The 11,475-nt window shown below is 31.9% G+C and overlaps 1 protein-coding gene across 1 annotated transcript in view; it reads right to left on the reverse strand.

The window, feature by feature from the left end:
- The window catches only part of Ance-3 (angiotensin-converting enzyme Ance-3), a 162,866-nt gene that overhangs the window by 78,299 nt on the left and 73,092 nt on the right, over positions 1 to 11,475 (reverse strand). The gene's annotated exons all lie outside the window — the stretch shown is intronic.

Genomic DNA, 11,475 nt, shown 5'->3' on the forward strand with positions numbered 1-11,475 from the left:
AATTTCAAGTTGACCCGTTCAAAAAAGTGGGGGCGACATTAAAGAAAAGCACTGTATAAGTATATACTTCAGAAACACAGTTATTAAAAAAGTTTCCAATTTGAACCAATAAATCCTAATAAGGCTAAAAAACAAATAATCCATTAGCAAATAATCTGTTTTATTATTTCACAGTAGCTTCTTTGATACAGCAGACTTTTTACAACTGATCAAAAACTAGTGACATGTGTATTATTAAGGGTGTCATGAATCCCGTGAAAATTATTTGATATTCCAAACCAATTTCAGACAGATGCTACAAAATCTGTTATTTGGGTAAATGAATCGCGAAGCATTGAAATTGAAAAGGCACTTTAATAAATTTTCAATCGCTCCTTCAAAGTACAAGCACAGTCTTGACAATGATAAAATATCGTCTCCGAAAATCGTATTGTACATTTCGCAAATAAAATGACTTTTTTTCATTCACAAAGGTTTTTGAATAAATGAAAGTACATATAATTTTTTAACCACGTCGCTTTCGTGCACCTTGTACAAAATTCCTTCACGGTTGAGAAGGAATAAGGGGAAAGGTGTTTGTGTTATCATTTCGAAGTAATGGACACCCGTAAGTAATGGACTTCTTTCCACAGAAGCTATAAAAATTGTTATTGTTAGTTTCACATCTGCCAGGCGCAATTACGTAGAAATAATAGAAATCGGGTTGGATACAAGGCTCACTCCATAATTTTCAATTAACAATGAAACAGAATTGATTATTTATTTTTGAGTTATTATCAGCTCAATAAATGAATGGATGTAGCCCTACGTGGTAGGAGGTCATCTTGAAAATTGAGAAATGAAACTTCCTATGTTTTTATACCACCTGTATTTACAACCAACGTTACTGCAGTTTTGTCCTATAAGGACATTTTCAAACAAATACAATAAACTGTAATAATTATATATCTATACACCACTGTGGGTCAAGGAGACGGTCTTTGACTTAAGTGAGTACTTGAATGTTGTTCACCTGTGACAATGTGGGTACGCTAATCTGAAAACCGGTGGGTGGACCAGGTCGATTTGGTCATTTAGTATGTGACATCCCCAATACCAATGCCTATGAAATTGAGAGAGTGCAGAACTAGTTGAAATGAGGGAGATATTGGATATGCTACACAGAATGAAACCCTGTTTAGCAGACTACAAGGCCGAGTTGAAGAAAATTCTAAATAGCATACAAGAATTGATCACATATTTCAAAATTCAAAAAAGGATGTAAGTATATTAGTATGTACTGAAAATATAGCAAGAATACAAACTATCTGAATTGCTGAACACAATACATCAGTTTTCATTTACCATACAAGAAGAGAAAGTAAGGAGCTGCTTGTTCACCTGGAGTTGAATTTTGGTTTAAAAGTTTTGGAGGTTATTGAATAAAAGAAATATCATACCAGATGTAAAATATTTTTGATTTGATTTTTGACACTGATAGAACTATGTCACCGAAATTCATTTTGATTGGGCATAAGAACATTCTGAAAGTTTTTTTTGACATTGCTGTCAAAAATATTACTGGGTTATATAAAGAACTGAAAGACATTTCAAAAAAGATGTAACACGATTATTCCCATTTTGAATTTTCGACATGGATTTATGTGAGAAGGAAGTGGCTGGTAGGTAGAAATATGTCCCACTGAAAACTGAAATTGACGTGTTTCATGATTTTTTCACAGTTTCAATATCTAATAACTTATTCAGGGTGGTAATACCAAATTGTTATTTTGAAAATTTGAAAATACAAAAATGAGTTAATAATAACGATATGAAAAAATTATAAGAAACTTTTTTTTCGATTATTGAATATATAAAACAAAAACGATTGCATATATTTCTCATATTCAGGGATATTTTTGTTAATAAGTTTTGGTAATTAAATGATAATAGTTACAAAAATGGAAATTGAAGTGCTGTAGTGCACTAAAAATAATAATTTTCGGGACATATTCTATATTGATTTTATTACATGCACCATTATAAATCATACACCAAGAATATTGTATTCATGTATATTATACAAGATATTCAGTTCGGAATTTACTGAATTCACCTATAAAAATGATACGAATACCAAATAAAAGTGTAACTGATAGCCGTCATACGTGGAAGATATTTGAGAGGGACTATTTTTGGGGGTCTTCATCAAGTCAAAACAATGATTTTTGGAATTTTAAGGTTTTCATTTTTCAATGTGGTAGCTTCACCCAACATTTTGTGCTTGAGTTATTCAAATCGGTTAATGAATTAAGAAGTTATGTCAATTTGAAGGACAACGTAAAACTTAATTGAATGATTTAGCGTCATATAATATTATAAAAATAACTTTTGGTTGATTTCATCAAAATATTGATCAATCAGTAATACAATCAATAATACATTGTTTTCATGAATCAAAGATGTGCAAATGAATAAAGATTTTTTGTATTTTTTCATTCATTTGTCCTAATATGTTCATAAACATAGTAAATTCAATTGGATGATAAATAATTATTATTATTATTACTACATTTTCCCCCGTGAGTTGACCAATAATCAACCACACTGATCAAACCCAACTTTATTTCACTTCAAATACAACAAACACTCCAACTAAAACTTCAACTATTATTCGAATGTCTATCGCCATACTAGATCGTTCCGCGTTATTTTCTTTAGGTCATGATTTACAATATTATTATTATATAGTTAGTAAATCTGGCAAAACACAAATATGAAGTCCAAGCGAACGAAATCGCGTGCAACTGTTAGTAATGATTTAACAGATATCCTAATTTCTATCCATTGCAGTTTTTGATGGATGAATTTGGCATTGAGTAAAATTCAATTATGCGGAAAAACACACCTTTTCAACCAATTTAGCAATATTTCAATATGTAGATTAGGTTTCATAATGACTTTGTGATAATATTCGAAAAACAAAGGGTTTCGCATTCCTGGCACACGACAGACATACGAACAGATGGACGACAGGACTTCAAAGTACTACTTCTGAATTTGTTTAAAAGTGGTGGACAATGTTTCATGGTGAATTTCAATAGTTCGGGCATCCATTGTCTAAAATGATTCCACTATGATTTGAAATCTATGAAATAGATTTCAAATGAAATCTATGAAATAGATTTCAAATCAGGAAATGATTTGAAATCTATTTCATATCAGGAAATGAAAAATACAACGAATAAAATAAACAAGATTCAAAATGAAAATGACTACAGAGTAAAAAGAAATAGAAATAAAAAAAAATCAGCAAAAATTATAATGAATTGTTTATTTTATGAGTTGTAATGTATTTTCATTTCAGGTTTTATTGCTCACTATATTTAATATTTCATGGTGGAATCTTATCAAACAATGGGAGTCTGAACTATTGAAATTCTCTATTTCTGAATATCATCGTTTGAAAGAGATCATTTTGAAACTTCCTCGTATGTTCTATTGAGTTATAATTCACTTCACCATTAATCTACTGCGTTACAAATCCATATAAACTAAGAACGTTAATGAAACGCTCTCAAATCCATGCTAATACAGTATAGGAAACGAAAAAATGAAAGTTACCGATTTATTTTAATTGAATATTCCCCGATTACAAAACATCACTCCATTTGAAACTACATTTCATAGCAAATTCATCTATTTCTAAATCGTATGTATCTCGGCTACACGTTACGACCAATTAGATTCGTTTTTAAGTTCATTAAGTTAGTAAAAAAAAAGTGATTGATGGGTCTTCTTAACTAAGAAGAAGTTCGAAGGAAAATAATCCAAGAAGATCATACTTTCACTATGAAATTCAGTTGTTTCGCACGGTTTTTGAATTGAATAAAATCCCACTTGAGAATATCATAAAACTGACTAACTGAAAGAACAAATTGTCTGTATTTTTTACTGTATGTTTACTGGATAGTAAAAGCACATTGGAAATACAAGGATGTTTCTTGATAACATAGACATATTCAAATTTTGATCCATTTTTAACAACATAACTTCATATTAGCATATGTGCTGAGGGTCTTGACTTGAACTACAGGGTTCTGAAGATTGACGAAGAAAATATGCATCACAATGACGTACTTGTCGCCGTTTTAGAGCAATAAGGTCCCATTTAGAGTGTAGTATGAACATAACATAACCTGAATCCGAGTCTGAATCATAATGACGTCACGGAAACAACATACATGTAATGAAGACAAGAAGAAAAAAATGGTATCAATACACATATGCCATTAATTTACATCATCACTTCTCACTATATTGATTTTTACAGAACCATGAAACTACGACCTACCTATTAAGAAAACACCGCTACATGATTTGAAGAGGCGTTTGCTTGAGCAAAACCTAAGTCCAAAACAAATACTGCAAAACAATGGTGGTGTGGAAGTCATTCTCCCCAAAATGACGAAATCTGCTGAGTTTTTGAATTTTTCTGTGCCAGTGAAAAAGTAGTTATCAACTCACAATGTTATAGATCAGATTTGACACTTTCACTTCACCACTATCACAGAAAAGAGGTACACTTCAATGCCAAAGTTCAAAAAATATCACTTTCTATCAAGAATTGCTTACATGAAGTAACAAATGCAATAAGAAAAAATGACGTGGTTAGCGAAAAATTTCAATTTTTTTTCAAAAACTGGGCAAACTTGTCGTTTGTTTCCTCCTACATCGAGTTGTTTGACAATATTTGAATAGATGACGCCTCATTGCCTACATATCGAATGGAAATTGCAACATGTGCCATATCGTTGAAAAGAGAATTTCATATCCGATCAAATGACCACAAAATATGGTCAAAATGTCCGACACAATAATTTCCGGTTATCACTCTATATATTTTTAAGTGTTTCATCATTAAAAATATCGGCTGTGATTTTCAACGTTTCTTCTTCACCAGTGTTTGATATCATCAAAAGCACAAATACTGGTTTTTCTCCCCTTGATATTATAAGAACATATTGCCCATCTGAGTTTTCTCTGCTATATTAAAATTGTTTCTTTGTTTATTGATTTCAGTAAAGTTTCACAATAATTGTTCTTTGAATCATTGAAATGTTCATTTTCAATTATACAGGGAGTAATTGAATAAGTGTAAAACATTCAAGGAAGTGATTCCTCATCGAAAAAAAGATAGGATCTTTCATATGAAGAAACTTCATTGGAGCATCCCTTGTTAAGATACAGCCCCTTAAAGGGGGTACATAACATTTGTATAACAATTTTTTTCACAAGCACTGAAAAAGTTACAATATCGAAATTAACCTGACGTTTTGTACTACCAAAAAAACACTTAGCCAGTAATTTATTTGAGTCACCCCATGGTTGTGAGGGGTGGAAAACGCAAACCCTAAAGTTTATTTCCAATGTAACTTTTTGTCTTATTATTTGTTTACCATTTAAAAATGTATTTCCGATATCCTGTTTCATTCTAAACAAAAAATGTCTCTTGGGTTTTTTGCCCAAAATAAACCAGTTCGCAGCAAAAAATTATTTTACGAACAACTACAGACATACATCGTCATAAATGCGAACTAGATTTATTGTTATTTTGTAGTTAGTACCTGCATTAAACGATTAAAGGGTAATAAAAAAACTAACTTATCAATAACAAAACACACAACATGTAGAAATCATAGTAAATGTTCAATATGTCTACATTCAGACATTACGCATGCATCTAGACGTAGGCGCATTGAGCCACGTATTCGCTCAAATATTCCTGGAGTCTCTCTGGTTAACCTGCACGCATCGATGATGCGGTTTCTTAAGTCCTCTACATCGCGAACAGGAGTACGATAAACCAAATGCTGCAAATGGCCTCAAATAGAGAAATCGAGAGGATTGAGATCCGGGGATCGAGCGGGCCAGTTCTGTGGTCCTCTTCGACCTATCCATTGATTTGCATATGTTTCAGTTAAATGCTGACGTGCTGCTTGACTAAAATGGGCGGGAGCCCCATCATGCATAAAAACATATCCCTTCTGACGCCCAAAAGAACTTCCTCCAGCAGTACTGGATTCACTTCTCTTAAAAATTGAACGTATGCCTCACCATTTAATCGAGGAGGTAGAAATTTAGGGCCCAATTAAATCATCCCCAATAACTCCGAGCCACACGTTAAAAGAAAACTGTTCTTTTTGGTTAGTTTCGACAATAGCGTGAGGGGTTTTCATCAGCCTATATATGGTAATTATGAAAATTAATAATCTTGTCCCGAGAAAAACTACATTCGTTTGTGAATTCTATCGTCTTCAGAAAGTCACAATTTCTTCTAATCATTTCCAGCATCCAATTGCAAATTTCAAGACGGTTCGGAAGGTCTCGCGGTAACAGTGCCTGTACTTGTTGCAGATGGTAAGGGTACAAGAGTTGGTCCTTTAAAATTCGAAATACCGTCATATGATCAACATTTAGCTGGAAAGCAATCTTTCTAGTACTGGTAGTAGAACACAATCCTGTGTTCTTTTGTCGAATGAACCATATTCTCGTAATCGTTGATGAAGTCGAGCAAATATTCTATGTGAAGGATGCCGTTGAGGATACATTTTAGCATATCTTCTAGAAGCTTCTTACCCATTCCCCTGCGATAGACCGTAAACGTAATGCATATCAGTCATTTCCTCATTTGTGTATATAATTTTAATAACAAGTGAATTATCAAAAAAACAAATTGAGAACAGAACAACAACACACAATTAGTATTAATTCAATTTCGAAAATTCACAAACTGACAGCGTCATACCAATTCAATTGTCACTATCGCTAATAGCGATACTAGATACTAGATAGATTAGTTTCGTATTTTCGCATTTATGACGATGTATCTCTGTAGTTGTTCCTAAAATAATTTTTTGCTGCGAACTGGTTCGTTTTGGGCAAAAAACTTAGGAGACATTTTTTGTTCAGAATGAAACAAGCTATCGGAAATAAATTTTTATATGGTAAACAAATAAATAAATAAACAAATACATTTTAGGGGTTGCGTTTTCCACCCCTTACAACCATGGGGTGAACCAAATGAATTTATGGCTAAGTGTCTTTTTGGTAGTACAAAACGTCAGGTTAATTTCAATATTGTAACTTCTTTAGTGCTTGTGAAAAAAATTGTTATACAAATTTTATGTACCCCCTTTATGGGGCTGCATCTTAACAAGGGATGCTCCAATGAAATTTCTTTATATGAAAGATCCTATCTTTTTTTCGATGAGGAATCTCCTCCTTAAATTCTTTACACTCATTTAGTTACACCTTGTATATTTCTATTTCACAAAATAGCAAATATTGTTTCTCGCCTGGTAATGAATAATTTTATTCATGAAATAGCATACAATTCCGTGATAATTATCTGTTTTATATTAGATTTCTAATTATTCCAGCCGAAAATTTAACGAAAACACAAGATAAATGCTTATTTTATAGACGAGATTGTAATTAAGGTAAGAAAATTGTAATAATGAGGATATTACACTAATAACATAAAATCAACGTACTAGACTATGAAATTGTGATGCTTCGCTTCGTTTTGATGTTAACTAATCTTAATCAAGTTATCAAAGATGCCTTTTTCATTTTTTAACAAACAAATTTTATATACCATGAAAATTCGGCAATTGCTTCAGATAACAACAGCTATTTTACTTTTGCCACACATTTATTGACTTCCAGAATATACTAATTTCGAGTGTCATAAATGTATGTGAATCATGGACCGGTATGCACCACTATGAACGACAATCCTCGAAAGTATAAACTTGGGCGAGCTAGGGATTAACCAGGTCTTACATTCCAACGTGCGATTTCTATCACGGTTTGTTCATTAAAAAATTAAAAAATACGGAAGAGACATTTTCAAATGAAACAATATAGTCGTCCACTTTTGAAAAATACGGTTTTGCCTTTGCCGAAATTACAAATCATTTGGAGATTCTAATTGATAATTCTAATAATTGGAATTGAATTGAAGTAAATGATGGAAAATCTTACTGCATTATACATATATGATGGGATGTACATTACGATGTGAAAAACCTAATCTTTCTAACAAAATATAAGTAAGCACTAAAAAGTTACAATTACTTTAAGATTGAATTTAGATATGTATATGTGAACTCAGTTCAAAATGAACTTTTTATAAAGGTAATGCTACACGATATAAAATAAGAAACAATTACGATATAAAATTTCACCTATATGACACGATCATCCTCAATGGCAACATTAATGATAAACATAATATATTAAGTTTTTTCCGTTTGAATAATGTGTTTTTGTAGCTCCATATCTCAAAATAAATATTCAATCACCTGTGTAGTAATATATACTGATCCATTATATTATATTATAATTTTTTGTCTCTTCTCAGCTTATTATATATTATGATGTCGTTGGGGACACATTGTAGAAATAAATTTAGATAGGAATATTGTGAAATTAATTTTTATATAGCTGAAAATTGTTTTATATATAACTATAACATAAGGACATACATAAAATAATAGATAAGGCAAATTGTAAAATTAATATAGGGTGGTATACCTGTATGGTTTACCTGTATAAGTATACCTGCATAGCAGACATAGCGTTAGCTTAGGAAAGTTTCCAGTTTAATCCTCCTCTTGAAGATGATCACTTGGTGATCGAAACACGTGTCGAAGTGTTAAAAATAACGATTTGGTGTTGGGAAAGAACTCCAGTAATATTCATTACTACACCAAAGGTTCCAAACAGTGCATCATAAGTCACCGAGATATTATAGTTTGAAGTTGACTCATAATAATGGACAAACCTAAAAGATGTGATGCATATTCGTCAACGTTCCAATATACCTATCAAAGGTTTTTGAGTTTTTTGAAGATAATGCAATTTTAAGAAAAATTACATTATTGCTCTTCTCACTTCATCTCTTAAAGTTATAACTCGCTTTCAAGCACCTCAAAAAAGGATCGAAGGATTTTTCTTGCCGATTTGACTTGCCGTAAAACTTTATGAAAGAAAATTGTTAAGTATTGGTTTATCTATCCCTTTCCGCACTTGTTTTCGATGAAACAATTTTTATTTTAAAGCAGGGGTGGCATCGACTCCCAAGGTACAGGGTCGACTTGAATCAAATCAAATCACTTAATTAATCCTGTAGAACTTACAAAGTTATAGGATAGGTCAAATATCATTTCTACATACATGAAATAATACTTAAAGTAAAATTAAACCAAACATATATGAAAGATTGTCATATGCGTACAATGCTGGACAAAACATATCAACTTCATTCAACTCTAGCTTCATTAAATTATTGTGACAGAGAAATAAAATTAGGGAAGATTGAGAAATTCATCTTTGGTATAAAAATTATGTTCTAATAAACAACTTTTGAGGGGGGTTTTGAAAACCTGAATTCTATCAGTAGTTTTCAATGATTCGGGCAGTTTGTTATTCGTATATTATGCAACGATCATGTAATGATGGTTATTAAGACACGAGCATTAACCGGGATACGAAACGAGCCGAAAGCGAGTTTTGTATGGTATATGCGAGTGTATTAATAACCATTACATGAGAGTTGCGTACGCTACTTTTTCTAAACCCGATAAATAATGAAAAACTATAAATATTATATTTGTATTGAACACATTTACAGTAATTAACTCATATTTTTTTAAAAAAACACAAACTTAATGGTATTATCATGGATATATGAAAACTATAAAGATTCTAATTATATTTATATTGAATATAACAACTGTAATTAATTTGATCTTTTACAAATATTGGAGTCGATGGTATTCCTTCTATATCGCTGTTTTCAGACATTTCGATAATATAGGTAGGTAATATGAAAACTGATTTTGACAAATAAAGCAATTAGTTACTTCGGTTAGAATCTAGGACAAACAAAGTAACAGGATTCTTGATTGAAAAATTATGGGTTTCTATTGGTTGATTTTCTGTATCGTTATGAAAAATCTGTCTCATAATGGATATTATTATGAAACGGATTATGGTCATATAAGTGTATTGTTAGAGTACGGGTGTAGAAAAAAAAATTTTAGTCCCAGGTGAGTTAGCGGTTATATTATATTTGACGGGATTTATGTGAAAATTATTTCACTTTCTTGTATTTATATCATGGTAAGATGAAATGCGATCATATTTCGACCTATTGGTTCAAATGTTTGTATAAATCTCTGCAGGAGGTTCTCTGATCAACGCCTACTGAAATCCTTATAATCTTTTTTTGGACAATAAATACATTTGGAGCTAATGAAGAGCTTTCCCAAACACAAATGCCATATCTGATTCTAGATTCTATATGTGCATAGTAATAATTTACTAACTGTTCAGTGATTAATATCAGCTCAAGATATCGTATTAGATACGAAACAGAGCTTTATTTTAATATCAGTTTATTTCAATGACTATTCCACTTCAGACAATTATCTAGCGTGAGTCCCAAAAATTTACATTTTTCGGATAAAGAAGGTGTGTTTTCATTCTCATTGATTTCAATTTCAAGATTTGAAAAGATTTTTTGCCTGTCATGAAACCGTAATAATAAAGTTTTTCGAGAGTTGACGTGAAGTGAGCTGGCGGCACACCATGAAATCAAATGAGTTGACACCGTGTTACAATTTTCTTTCAAAATTGTGTCGTCTTCGTCCAAAATCAGAAATGATGTGTCATCTGCATACATCACGCACGTATTCTCAGCAACCGCGGCTCCAACATCGTTACCTACAGTATAATATAAATAATAGCGGTCCCAACACTGATCCTTGAGGTACTCAAATGTTCAAAACTTGAGTATTTGAAATACATTCATAATGACTTTTTTCAGATATATGATTCACTATCCAGTCAAGGGCATTTCCTCTTATTCCATATGAATATAATTTATTCAATAATATCATGTGGTCGACGCAGTTGAATGCCCTGCTGAGATCACAAAATATTCCAGCAGGGCATTCACCAGCCTCGATGTACTCCAAGATTTTTGAGTAAAAAGCTTTCACAGTATAGTGGACATATTGGATCTTAAACCATGTTTAGAATCAGGGAGATAATGTTATGCCTCTCAGTGAAATGTTGTGAACGATCTAGGTATGCACATTCAAATATTTTTGAGAAACTAGATGGAACAGTGATGGGCCTATAATTCTCTAAAATATATGGATCCGATTTTTTGTGGACAGGTACAACTTTCCAGATCTTCAATTTTTCGGGAAACACACCTGTACTAAAGGACAGACTGACTAAGTAGGAGCGAGTGAAACCTGAAGCATAATTTTTGTGCAGATCAGTGCTGTTTCACCTTTTTTTAACTTCAACGAATTTTACTAAATCTCCGTTAAAATCAAGAAAAAACTTATAAGGAAATGAATATGTAATTGTATACAAATATGAATAAACAAACTGTTATCTCACACATCGATAATT

This window comes from Leptinotarsa decemlineata, unplaced genomic scaffold (genome assembly GCF_025532065.1).
Source record: "Leptinotarsa decemlineata unplaced genomic scaffold, Ldec_3_MD MMD2_tig00026330_RagTag_RagTag, whole genome shotgun sequence".
NCBI lineage: Eukaryota > Metazoa > Arthropoda > Insecta > Coleoptera > Chrysomelidae > Leptinotarsa > Leptinotarsa decemlineata.